Source organism: Rhipicephalus microplus, unplaced genomic scaffold, assembly GCF_043290135.1.
Source record: "Rhipicephalus microplus isolate Deutch F79 unplaced genomic scaffold, USDA_Rmic scaffold_65, whole genome shotgun sequence".
Lineage (NCBI taxonomy): Eukaryota > Metazoa > Arthropoda > Arachnida > Ixodida > Ixodidae > Rhipicephalus > Rhipicephalus microplus.
This window is the reverse complement of record NW_027464638.1, coordinates 311,866-326,316: the sequence shown is the minus strand read 5'-3', so window position 1 is coordinate 326,316 and position 14,451 is coordinate 311,866.

The following is a 14,451-nucleotide window of genomic DNA, read 5'->3' as shown; positions in this document are numbered from 1 at the left end:
GCGTGCTTACGGTAAGCGGTACGAGTACCGTACGTATCTGCGCATGCGTATTTCGATCCCGCTATCACGGTACACCCGGTATTCCGCTGAGCCCGGTATACTATTACTGTCTATTTCCCACGGGTAAAGTATCGTGGCCGTGTGCAGTGGATTAGCTACGAAATTGGCAGGATTTTGCATCAAAGTGAGCGATAAAGAAAGCTGCCTGCTAAAAGCGCCCCCCCCCCCTCCCTCTTCTCTGAATTGCCGTTCGGGGGTTGAAGTTTTTTGAGTGTGAAATGGGCATCATTTAACGAATACCATCACACTGTCAAAAAGGAAAAAAAAAAACCACAAGCAAAGCACAGACCGCTGTGAAAGGTGCAATAGTTTGTTCTCCTTTTCTCGTGTGTAGCGTAGCAGGTGAAAAAGCAAATGTTCGGGACATGTGGTATACACTTTTTTTGTAGGTGCATAATTCCGCTATTACCTGACGCTGACCTCCTTTTGATATACTTCATGGCGAGATCAGTCACATCGGGCTATGCTGACTTAAATAAACTAAACGCTTTCGGTCAGCCGTGTACAGACATTTTTTCGTGTTCTTACATATTTTTATTGTTCATTTTTTCGAAAAAAATTTATATTCTTTCCATCCTCCTATCATCCTACCTTTATGTCCTTGTGGGTTTCTGTACACATATATTAATAATAATAATAATAATAATAATAATAATAATAATAATAATAATAATAATAATAATAATTTTGTCATGTGCCACCCCATTTAGCAATGTTCTTCTCCATGTTCGCGTCAGAATTCGTTGTCAATATTTTGTGGAAATGCTTTCATGGCAGACTTCGCACTTCTGTTTCACAGCGTTCAGGCTAGTTGTCGATCATTGTGTTGTCGATCATTGCACAAGATTGATTGTCTACTACGAATATAATAAAAAAAATTTTGCTCACTTTATATATGGTCTTCACAACCTTACATCTTTGTACTCTCTAGGTTGTACAAAATTGAATGTTAACTATACGTAATACAATAACAAAAACAACAATGAAAAGACAATCTCGCACAGAACTACTGTAGTTCTACTACCACCGTTCCTTTATTTATTTGTTTTTAGTATTTTTTTATTGTCGTGAGTTATTAGTTATAAATAGTTAGGTGGTCCACACAGATAACAACTTGCCGTAGATGGAATAGCATAACGGCATTCTCAACAACGGGAACCACAATGTCGGTTTTCTTTGGTGTCGCAGCTGTTCTTTAGGTCCTGTTTCACGAAATTATATCTTTATTAGGCACTCTTCAGGTAAAAAATTCAAGCCCCACTTTTTTATTGTGGTATTCTTACTCTTCTGCACTTGTAAGAGCACCGGAATCGTTTATTTTGGTTCCACTGTTCCTAACTGTTCTCCCAATAAGTACCTAAATATATAAATAAATAGGTATATAATTTTTCACCTCTTTAGACTTTCTCACTAAAGCAGGCCCGCTTCTATCGTATTTATTAAATCTGTTCTGCAAATCGTAAACCGAAAGATACTTATTCCGTTCATAAAACAGCATGTCGAAACGACACAATGGAATGACGCACTCAAACCTCTCGCTGTGTCTGGGCTTCATTCCGCTTCATTTCGCTGTCATTATTTTTCGCACTGCCTCACGCTCCTACGCGTTTCCAACGGCCCACCTGCAAAGGGTGTTGCAACTTATTACTTCGGCTTTCTTTTTTTTGGTTATTCCTTGTCGACTATAGTTTAAAAGTTCAAGAGACGTCCTGCAAGACCAATGTGCGTACTTCTCAATCGTTCGTACTGAATACATCCTCCTAATCGAATCGCTTGCTAGCCTCCTTCACGAGCAACCCTAATCTTACGTCAGTCGTGTCTGCCATCTTGAACTTGTAACCCCCTTTATCTCTGTATTTAAATAAACAAATATTGTAAAACAATGATCAATACAGCCTACATGCAATGAATTTTCGCGCTGGTTTAAGGGCGACACAAGCAGCGTCTGGATTAACACAAAAACGTTTGCTTGAGTGATGCAACGAATGAGGAGAAGTGGCCACAAGTGATAAAACAAGATGTTGATTTTGTAGCACGACAACTAAATACCTGGTCATTGACAATCGCACATTTTACTTGTGTCCTTGATAAACGCGCTAGAAGAAAAAAAAAACAAGAACTGGTATCCGCGCATGCAAATGTTTTTTTCTAAAACTGGCTTTTCTGCCTTGATGCAGCTCGTACGTCAGTGGCTGCACATCGGCACTTTTTTAAGCACCATTTCCGTAGTATACAAATATAGGTGGAGTATAGGAGGGTAAAATAAACAGCTATATTGTTGTCAAATTTCTCAACTCTCTTTTGCATCCAGCAAACACGTTCCAAGGTAAAGTATATGCTGCAGCTTTGCCATATACTTTACTAAACTCTACGACCTGTAACATACAATCTACGACAAAGCTACGCTCGCGTGGCCTTAATACACAACTTTATTTTTTTGCGTCTTTTTTGCAAGCCCTGGATAAAAACATTTATGCTTATTTCCTGGGGTAATCTGCAAGCCACTGCGTTGAAGTGACTGCTATTGTGTGTGCATGGTATTGGAAACACCAAGGTCGCTGAATAAAGGCTCGTCTCAATGGCTGCATCTTAATGAGCAGTAACGGTTGCTGCAATGACTCCTTGGTACTAGTAAATGCATGCTGAAGGCCGGTCATAATATTATGTGACGTTATGCCGAGGTAGTAAGGCAGTGGCGGGTGTACGGTTTTGCACGTGATAAATAGGCTATTTACACCAAGCGTAACAGTCTTTATCACCTTCATCCGCGCCATTTTTTGTTGGTTATTTGATGGAATACTTGAACATTGACAGCGTGCAATGCGTGAAGCCCGAAGGATTGCTAAGCTTTATTTTTGCTTGCCCTAATTGTTGAAGATGTACAGAGAATTCAAAGCACTTAAAATGATCCCGTGCTTACTTCATCGGTCTCGTTCTCGTCAGTTACGGCGTGTGCAAGGTAGTGAGTTGGAAATATGCTTGCACGGGTGTAATGAATTTGCTTAAGAAGACATTTACATGCGCACTATAGATGAAGTGATCTGTCACACGTGCTGTATGATTGTTCACGTTGCGCCGCAGAACGATCGGTTCTGGAAGCAGCACTTCATTTGCACCCCGGCTTCAGCTTGTGATTGCTGCACATTCAGAGCCCTATCAAAGCAGCGTTTGTGCAATGCGCAACACAAAAGCGCTGCTGATGTTTGAAGTGCGTACTGCTCTAAGAGCCCAGTTTGTTGACCGTCTATTGATCTCACGTGGCGCAATCATGCTCAAAATGAAGTAGCCAGTACAGGCCTAAATCAAGCCAGCAATGTTCAAAATGGGGTTTAAATAAGTAAGTAAGATTTAAAATAGCTAAATTTACAGAAATAACGAAGAAATCATTGAAATCATTAACTTAAAAATTGAGGGTCCCTTAAGCTTCACCTTCAAGAGTTGAACGCGAAGTATTTCAAGAGTTGAACGCGAACAAAGGTTTCTCGCATGCTGTATTTTCTCTTCTCTCGTCCCGACGGAACCACTAGAAGGTAAACAGGGAGGGGTGGCAGGGCAAAGAAACTACCACGCCTCGTGACCTTGAGCACTTTTTTTCCTTAAATGCGTGGCTTTTTCAGTGTGATCGCGTGCGCAGCATGGACAAGTCGCGGCCTCCAGCAGCTATCTCAGTATCTTAATTTTTCGGTCACAGACGCACAGACGATTTTTCGCTCACAACGGACGGGGCCGACGCCGGCGGCGGGTTTTCTGCGACACGAGCTATTTAACGCTCTCGCGTTAAAATAAATGAAAGCGCCTAGGAAGCACGCTGCTGACCACGCAAGCGAGGGCGCAAGAGCCTCACGAAGTACTCTTCACACCGGTGCTTTTCCAGCGCCGGCTTTACGAATGCTTGCGAGAGATCATCCATATAGAAAGAGACTAACAGCAGTGCAATAAATATTGCTTTATTTCCGTGCTATGTATTTCCACAGATTTCACAGTGATGGAGCTGCATTTAGCGCGGGATTTATAACTAAACCAATCGCGTCAGAAGAATGACATAAGCGTTACGATTTAGCTACATTTACCGCTAAATTCGTGAGCACTCTCCTTAACGAAACTTTGAAGATGAGACCTTTGGGAATATAGATGCGTTTCTAACTGTACATACTGCTTCTGTGTTACGTGATCATTGCACGTGTCATAGTCACCAACCTCTGGAGTTACTAAGTCAGCTGACAAACCAGACTAACATTTGAGTGAGTACCGTATCTCTCTTGTGCGTGCGTGCCCTATTGGATGGGTGCATTGTGAAACTTGGTACTCCGTTTGCATATCACCCTGTTCTGTTGCATCTATCAATTTTATATGTATACAAGCACATATGCATGTATACACATAGATATTCCTCATAACTCAACTAGTTCATCTGTGGAAACAGAGCGAACTATAGATGTGGTAACGAGAAGTTGTGTGCCACTTATTGACAAAGCCCCGATAAACGCCACTACTGGGAAGTATGCAACAACGCAAATACCAAACAGGGAAAAAAAAAAGGAAGCAACACCACCGTACAGCTTCTCGCCAACACTGCGCTGTTGTCTGTGTTCGGATTTTGCACAGTTTTGTACTTTATATTTCATTGTGAACAACTGTTCAACTTGCCGTGTAGCGGCAAGGTATCTGGCAGAAGCATACAACATCCAACAGTCACCAATATGTGTCGTTTAACACTTTACACTCATCTGAAAAGCGCAAGTATCTTCCGGTGTACCCTAGGAATCAGTGCACCTCACTGTTTCTTTTATATATTAGCGACCTACCAAGCATAGTTTCCGCTAAAATTTGTATTTTTTGTCTTTACGCTGATTATCATGTTTTGCATCACGTCACCAATTCACCTGATAATCATCATACACTGAACGGCTCATTCTTAAACTTTTGCATATGATGTCAAAATAGGCAGATAAACATTAATTTTCAGAAGACAGCGGTCATGTCCTTCGGCAGGCAGCAAACTCCATTAACTTTTTTATTATTCGTTTGATAGCTATTTAGTACAGTGCGTTTCACAATTTAGGCACCTCAGCCCACGTTGCGCTGCAAACATATTTTCGTCTACAGTCGCATCGACGTAACTCGCAACGAAGACTTGAAAAAGTTTGGCCATCTATTCCGTAAATTACGTTTACCTCCAAAAGGAATGGACTTTTAACACAAAACTTTTGTACGAGCAATCGAGAGATCCTTGAGTATGATGCCACTACATATAGCCTTGTAAAATTGACAACACAAAATGCATTGAACGCATACCAAAAGAAAGCCATTTGCTTCATTTAACGGTGCCATGATTCTAATTTCTCCGCACCATCCCATCTAACTCACCTTAATTTACAGTTACTTTCCAAGGGACACGAAAACGAGACTTCAGCTTTTTCATTGTCTCTTTAATTCGCTGCAATATTCCTCGCAAAACAGCTATATCACACCTGTCAAAGTAATATCAACAGTCAATAATTTAGAGTATCTGTGTTTCTTCATTGCGCTGACTCTTATAAATGGCTCTTTTTCTCCTGATACTGAAAGGTACAATAGCATACCAGGTCACATTCGTTCTTTAGAGAGAGATGAATTTTATGTGGTGCTAAAAGACTGTATACCTTAGTCATCTCTTCTTTTATTACATGCTATTTTGTTCGTATTCATATAATTCTGTTTAGATTATTCTTGTATATCTCTGAGCTGTAATTCGGGCTTACGAAACCGGCAACATCGCTCACGAAGCAACCAACATTTTACAAAGACGCAAACGCACGGGCTTGCGCTACCTCTCTTGGTTCCCTAACCACATGGGCAAAGACGTCCACCCACAGCAACCCAACGTAAATGAAATGGCTCATGATCGAGCGTGAGAACTCACCTGCAGCAACGATCAATCGGCCACCGTAGAGCTGGACCCCGACGTACAGTTAAATGGCCCTTTACTCACCTTTTACGAAATTACCTCCCATAACGAAACGACAGAATAGCCTTTATTACGCGCAAAGCTCGAACGCGCACAAAAGGTAGGTAGCCTTTCGCATTCTACAAACGAGATCGTACCCACCACGGGGCCGACTAAGCTGTTACAACTCGGACATATATCCACAATGCCTAGACTGCACAGAAGTGTACTGCTCACTCGCAGACATGCTCTGACAGTGTCCCCCGTTACGTCAGGGACATCACACCAATGAGTCCGACTGGGAAGATGCACTAAGGAGCCCCAAGCTCCTACACCAACTAAAGGCAGTCTAGAGGGCCAAAGAACTGGCGGAACGCCACCACGTTCCCGCCCGGGCGTCGCCTACAGTAGCAGACGCTAGGATGTGCCTCGTGGACACCCTGGTGGCTTAAACTCCCCAGGACCTCTTAATAAAATTCTTAAGTGACTGACTGGAATTCTTCATATCCCCCCCCCCCCCCGATTACGGTTCTCGTTAGTTCTTGCACTCTAACCACTCCTGAGATAGCCCTCTAACCAAGCTGTAATATGTAAAAATAAAGAAGTAGATAAATTTTGTTTGAACATTTTGCGGTTGATTTCATACTGTTTTGTCAAAGGAATAATTCATTTAAGTAGTTGCTAACAGCGCTTGATTCACACGAAGTGTGGCATCTTGGCATATACAATTGTAATTAGGCATTTCAATTAGAATGGTCTGTTTCAATCATTTTGTTTATGTTTTGAATCTTGCAATGTATTTACAGAGTTGTTGATTTGCTCTGGGAAAATATTTTGCTGTTGGTGTTGTGTTAACAGAGGTGGGTTTTCTGGCATTGCTCTTGATTTTAACCTTTTCGAATTATCCACTATTGGCTGCGCATAGTCATCCGGGATTAAGTGCCTTTGTACTGCTAGTCAGTAGAGAAAACAATTCTTGTCAGATCTAGAAAGACATAGTGTTTAAGATTACTTAGTAGTCTTAAAAAATAGCGTTAGAAAGTTTATAGGGCACATGTTACATGTTCAGAATTTGAATGACTGCGTTGACACCTCAGAATGCAGGATTACTCTTTCTGGTGACCATTCCTCACCGACTAATCACCACTTACCATAATGTGGTAGTAAAGTTTATTCGAAATACATAACCATGTATTATACTGCGTAAAAATCAAATTGCGATTGCTAGTATTTTGAATGAAGTGAAGTGAAGTTTACTTTCTTTTCACAAAAAGGTGGAAGCCGGGCTAAAGACTGCAGTGCCTGAAAAAGCTTCCTCAGCTCTCTTGTACCGCCCGACAGCGCAGTGTCGTTACGATAACTCCCTCTAAATATATCGCATACTTTTACAACAAAAGTAAGATGCTCTTTCAACAGTTTCGTTAGGTGGTTTTAGGACGTTAAACCCCATATATCAATCAATGTTTGTGCTCGATGTAGAAAGAAAGATGCATCATTACCGAAGGGTTAGAAGACACCTCTGAGATGAACATGAGGCTACACCAAACGTGAAAAGCATTTACTATTTTCTTGCTTTTAACCAATGTTTGGTTGGAGTGAACTAGTACAATTTCCACGTAGTCTGCCATCAGATGGAGAAGTTGGGTTGCAGTAGCTAGTTGACGTAACGAAACAGATTGAAAAATATTCTTCAACATGTCATTTCTTTTAGATACAAAGTATGCTACCTTTAATGGTTGGCGAATGACCCCAATACTTCAATGATGTTGAATTTTTTTATTTATGGAACCATGCACTCTTTAGGGGCAAAGCTCCTTAAGGCGTGGGCTGTGCGTCCCGTGTATGTAGCCACGTCTCGTTTAGTTCTTGCAGTGTTCACTAGATGGCGGTACCGTCTCTTGTATGTCGCCTCCTCTCGTTTAGTTCTTGCAGTGTTCACAAGATGGCGGTACCGTCTCCTGTATGTAGCCACCTCTCGTTTAGTTCTTGCAGTGTTCACTAGATGGCGGTACTTGCAACTGATGATGAAAAGATGCAAGATGTTATAAACTAGACGGCGGTACTTGTAGTTGATGATTGAAAGATGCGAGATGTTATAAAATAGGAATCATGTCACGTATGGCACGTGTCATTGGTGGAAAGCAATCGTTCGATGTAGTGCGGCGACGTACGCTATGGGGGAGCATTGTAATAAAATCAAGTGGGCAAAATGTACGGAAGATTCATGGTTTACCAGGTTTTCCTCCAGAGCTTCGCCCACTCATCATCATTCACTTCGTGGATATGGCGGCACTTTTTTATAACCCCATCAAAAGGTTAGTTCTACCGAATAGTTTAATATTATCACAACGTTCATAGTACAACTGGTAGATACATTTCGCACTCATCAGGGTCAAAATTGTTTTTAATTGATATGTGGGGTTTAACGTCCTAAAACCACCATATAATTATGAGAAACGCCGTAGAGGAGGGCTCCGGAAATTTCGACCACCTGGGGTTTTTTACCCGTGCACTCAAATCTGAACACACGGGCCTACAACATTTCCGCCTCCATCAGAAATGCAGCCGCCGCAGCCGGCATTCGATCCCGCGACCTCCGGGTCAGCAGCCGAGTACCTTAGCCACTACACAACTGCGGTGGGGCCTGTAGACGGCCAAACGTTTACGGCGTCTGTCGTGTGAAATCTCGCGATTATGAATGTGCGGCCGACCGTTACTATCTCAGAACGCCATCCCAGAACTTACTTTCAATCCGCTGCGAAAAAGATGGAAAAACGTATACATCTGCCTTATTTAACTTCTGCCCATCAATTTCAAAAAAATTGGCATGGACATTGAAATATCGTCATGATTTAGGCATGATCAGTCATACAAGGATTATTCTAGCAACTAAATGCAGGCTAAAGGACGATATATCAACACTCTATCACTAATGACAGCGTTAAACATAAAGCAGCTCTCTGACTGCAAGATCAAAAGAACCACCGATTTAATTGTTCCTTCTTTTGCATACTAAACATTGAAATATCGTAGTTCACAGCTTGTACGTAGCAGCCCGTATAAAGTATAACTACACCAATAAGATTTCGTTGTAACGTTCGTTGTTTCGAAAAAGCAAAGAAAAAAGGTTTACGAGACACCATGTAATAATAACTTTCCAAATTGGGCTCCACATATCTTCCGCATGCTTGCGTCCCTGATAAATTGGATGTATACTTCAACGACACGCGAAGTCGCGATCCAGTCTTTGCGAGAACAGTGGCGCATTCGTGCGGGCCTTCGCAGCGATCGATGCACCGGGTCCCGCGTGCACCGTGGACGGCGCACGCGCGGTTGTTGATTGTGCGTTAACCGCCTTTTCGCGGGCTGCCGTCTCACACGCGCAAAGCGGCTCTTAAGTGGAGCAGATATTGAGCCGAGATACAGGACTGTTGTCTCAGCGGCAGCGGGCGGCTCCTCGGGACACCGGCAGCCCAAGGCAGGTCGGGCAGTGCTCGTATACCGTAGCAAGGGAGCGGCCCACGTGCTACGCACATACTACTACCACGAGGCAGGCACGGTTTGCTCGGATTTAGATCGTACGCTTTGCATCACTGCTGTGGATTTTGTGGAGGCGGGAGCGGAACGAAACTGGATGCAACTGAGAATCCTGCACTACACTGCGGTTGCGAGCCGAAATAGTTCCAAAATAATGCCACGTACCTTACAGCCGAGCGAAAGTTATGCCTCATACCCCGCTACCCTTCCAATTTTTTTTTTGTTTTGGGATCTTGAAATAGTGAATAAGCGAAAGAAATGTCGCATTTCTGTTCCGTTTCAATAGATCAGCACCGATGTAAGCAGTCCAGAGAACGACAAGAAATAAAATAAAAAAAAGTAGAGAAAGAGCGTCAGAGACGGTCGTTTGCACCTAGACAACGCGACGATCCACTTTTTTTTTTCTCTTTTCAAAAACGATTTATCGGTTACGCAATGCAGAACTGCAGAGAGCGAATGCCGGAAGACGACACACCACCGTCCTTGTGCGCCATGATGCCGACGCACACATTCGAGGTTACGCGCCATCCCGCAGTACACGGCTAGTACACGGCCACCGTGGTATAATCGCCATAGCTTGAAGGGCTTAACGTGATGCAGCCCCCAGACAAAAGCCAGGTTCTATGCAATGTCTTTAATGCGCCTTGCGAGAGAAAGCCCGGCCACCCTAACAGACGAGAGAAAACAAAACCTTATCGTGTTGTTTGGTGTCCTCCCATAAGTTTTCGTGCTCTTTGTTTGGTAAATTTAGGGCTTACATAGTGTACAGTGTCTCAATTAACAAGGCAGAAAAGGACTTATTTGCCACTGTACAGAGTACATTGAGCAGTATGCTACTGCACAAGTGTCAGGCAAAACTTTATTCAATTGATTCGAGCTCCAATAACGATAACTTATTAGAGAAAACGAGCCAAATGTGAGAAATAACTCATCAAGATCACCGCACAAAAACGACAGAAACACTAGAAAGTGCACGACACAAGCGCATCATCAATAATTAGCGCTTCTGTCATGCACTTTCTTGTGCTTTTCTCCTTTTCGTGCGCTGATCGTGATGAGTATGTTCCAATTAGCCCAATTCGCTACTCTACGTGAGAAAGATAAACATGCCTAACGTCCAGTAAACATTTGTAATTTTTTTCCTTTTATATATTAAACATATTTAGTTGACGCACTGCTTCAATCACAATAAACAGGCTAAACGTAGTATAACGCCATAGGAAACAGATCTATCTGGGTTGTTTAATTTGACATGCATGGAATCGGGAAGTGCAATGAAATCATTTCTGAAAGTTCATGAAGCGCTTTAGCTTTACGGCAAGCCACCGCATAGGCGTGATCAGTCATACAAAAATTATTCCAGGCAACTGAATGCAGGCTAAAGGACGATATATCAAAGCTGTATCACTCATAACAGCGTTAAAGCTGAAGCAGCTCTCCGACCGCAAGGTAAAAAGAACCACCGATTTAAATGTTTTTTTTTGCATACCAAAACTTCTCTAACAGTTTATTTGCCTATGAGCCAGGCATACCCACTTCCATTGTAAAAAACCTGCAAAGATGATGGGTCAGTGACTCTTTGTGAACCTATAAAAGTGAACCTCAGGTGGGCCATTTTGTGTGTCGAGATATCAGCCACCCTTCTTGGTAGCTCGTTACATCTCTCACATTGATCATTAGAAAAATCGAAACATATATACGCTACACGCTATTCTCATGGAATGGTTATCTAGCTAATTCAATTTCACTTGTTACAAGCGGTGATACATTCGCAACATTTGCATTCGTGGACGGATTCACATCACACGAGAGCTCTAATGAGGCTTTCAATGTCTCTAATTATCAAGATAAAGCAGTCGCAGGCTATCCCACAGGACGCTTTGTACACTGTATCAGAATTCTTCAGAGCGTTAGAAACCACAAGATTATGATTTTCTTTACCGAAGTGTGTGTGTGAGTGAGAATTTATTAGAAGGCAAAGAGGTCGGCCTCAGCCAGTTAGCTCTAGCCTGCTACTCTACACAGGGGATAAGAGAAGGGGGAAGAAAAGAGGGATGAAGGGTGATGATGGGGACAAGAAGAGGTGGTGCGTTTGTACAGTAGACACTTAGCATAGTACCCTACAGTCTAGTATCTAGTCCAGTGCTTTTTATAAAATCTAAAACAGCCTTTGTAGCAGCTTTTGACACTGTTTGGTCGTTAATTGCTGACAATATGTGGCTTTCACTCTACGGCGTTCGCCCGATGCTTGCCAACGTTGCAGTTAGCATTTTTTTGCGCCACGTATAATGCACAGTCACAAAATATGTGAACTAAAGTTTCGTGCACTTGGCAGCGCTCACAATTCGGGCTGTCCACACGACCAATTAGGTGGGTGTAGTGACGAGTGAAGGCGACGCCCACGAGAATCCGGTGCAGTATATGAGCATGTCTTCGTCTGATTTTATCTGGAAGACGAAAAGTCATACCGGGGTCTGTTCCCCGGAGACGCTTCTTCCGGTGATCGACCAGTAAGTGGCAGCGCATTCACGCATGAGCAATCTCAACATTGTGTTGACGTCCCTTCGCGAATACGGTACTTTGACCTACACAAGAGCGTTGTATATTGCCGCTCTTGATTCACTATTGGCTGTTTTGTTGCCAACCAGGCCGCAGTGTCCCGGAATCCATTGGAGTGTAATCAAGTGACCGCTCCTGTGTGTTAGGTCAAATGCTTGGTCGATTCCTAACGGTAACTCGTAAAATTGACCTCTTCTTGAGCAAGAGTGGATAGCTTAAAGCGCTGATTTTGCATCGGACAGAATCGTCCATTTACACGATGCTTGGTCGTTCACAAATTTTATGGCTTCCTGTATAGCAACTAGTTCTGCAGCTGTTGAAGATGACCTGTGATCTAATTTGTACTGTCGGGAAATACCGAGTTGAGGGATTACGAAGGCTGCAGCTGAGGCGGACGAAGTTACGGATCCATCGTTGTAGATGTGCAAAGAGTCGCTGTATCGGACATCCAAATGGGCCAAGGTGAGTTGCTTGAGGGCAATATAAGAAACACGCGACTTATACGAAATTCTACGTATGTGAAGGCACACCAGCGGTTTAGTCAATGTCCATGGTGGCACTGCAGCGATTACGGCACGTGCAAAGCCTGAAGGGATCATGTGTCTATGCGTATCGAGGCATCGCGAATAGGTACAGCCTGGTCGGTCCACTTGTAGCAAAACAACGGGTGTTGTGCATGTCGGGTCAGCAGACGAATGTGCACTCGAAGAGGCTCACAGGACGTGTAAACCTGTATAGGGTAGGTGCGGGACTCCTCTATAGTGCCAGAGGTTTATGGGCACCATGGCAGGCCAAGGCATATTGTCAGTGCTCGTGCCTGAAGGCTCTCTAAAGTACGAAGGCACGTTGCCCGCATGCTGGAAAGTACAGGTGAGCTGTACCGTATATAGCCCACAAACAATGCCTTGTATAACTGCAGAAGACTTTTCTCTGAAGGGCCCCATCTCAGTCGTGCTATAACACGAAAAACATACACATAACTGATTAGTTTGTTTCGCAGCACAGTGACATGCTTTGACCAGGACAGGTTGCGATCAATGACGACCCTTAAATAGCGGTGGTGCTTGACCGCTGGAATCACTGCTCCGTGAGCGAAGATTGGGTACCGCGACATTGATTTCTTCGTAAATGTCAATGCAGCACATTTTCCTATTGAAAGTTCCAGGCCCTGACGACGTAAGTACTTAGATGTTATTGATGTGCCTTGTTGTAGCCTTGCTCGCAGTTGTGGTCGCATTGCTCCAGATGCCCGTATGCATATGTCGTCCGCCTACGCACTGATTCTGACAACGTCGGGAAGCTCAGCTTCAAGGCCAACGAGTGCTATGTTAAAAAGCATCGGGCTCAGGATGGCGCCTTGCGGAACTCCACGCCTAACGAGGTGCCTGGCCGTGTCACCGTCAGATGTCGACATAAAAATTGTACGTCCTCTGAGATAGCTCACTATCCATGCGTGTAGTCGGCCACCTACGCCGGTGTCTTCAAGTGCGTCAAGAATGGCCTCATGATGGATGCTATCGTACGCTCCCTTTATTTCTATAAAAATGGCCCCTACCAATCTCCGACGTTGTCTTTCCTTTTCAACAGAAGAAACTAGGTCTACAACACCATCTATAGATGATCGACCCTTACGGCAGCCATTTACAAAATATGGTAAGCCGACATTATTCTCCAGCAGCCATTCCAATCTTGACAGTGCCATGCGTTCCACCATCTTACCGATGCAACTGGCTAGGGCAATGGGTCTATAAGAAGACAACTCGTGTGAACACTTGCCTGGTTTCAGTAAGACAACTATGCAGCTCTACTTCCAACTCTCTGGGACTGTCGCCGTTTCCCACGTTGAGTTGTAGAACGACAAGAGAGCCTGCCTTGCTTCCTGGCTGAAGTTTACCATTCACAAAGCACGAACTCGACGCTGCGATTTCTGTGTCCCGACGGTCCTCCGCACCAGGGCCTGACAGAATTACTTATTCGGCTCTGTATTCTTTACCGAAAATCACCACAGTTACTACTGGCTACTATATTTCGACTTTAGAGTAGGAGTACCACAGAATTTACAGAAATTGAGTAGCTGAGTTGACATAAACCTCAGAACCTCTCCACAGCAATCCACTTAGAAAGGAACAAAAGAGCACTACAAATGGCATTGATGTTGTTTCCTCGTTTACATGACCCCATGCTACATAAATTTCCTATAAAAGTTACCATTGATTCTTTTTGTGACCATTGTACTCGTTTTCGGGGGCTTGCAAGCCACACAGGAATCTCGGAAAATAGGCCTGGCGAATCACCAGCACCAACACGCGCAAAACGAATGTCATGAAGCTCGTGAGATTTTCTTCACAAGACCACAAAAACGTCCTTTC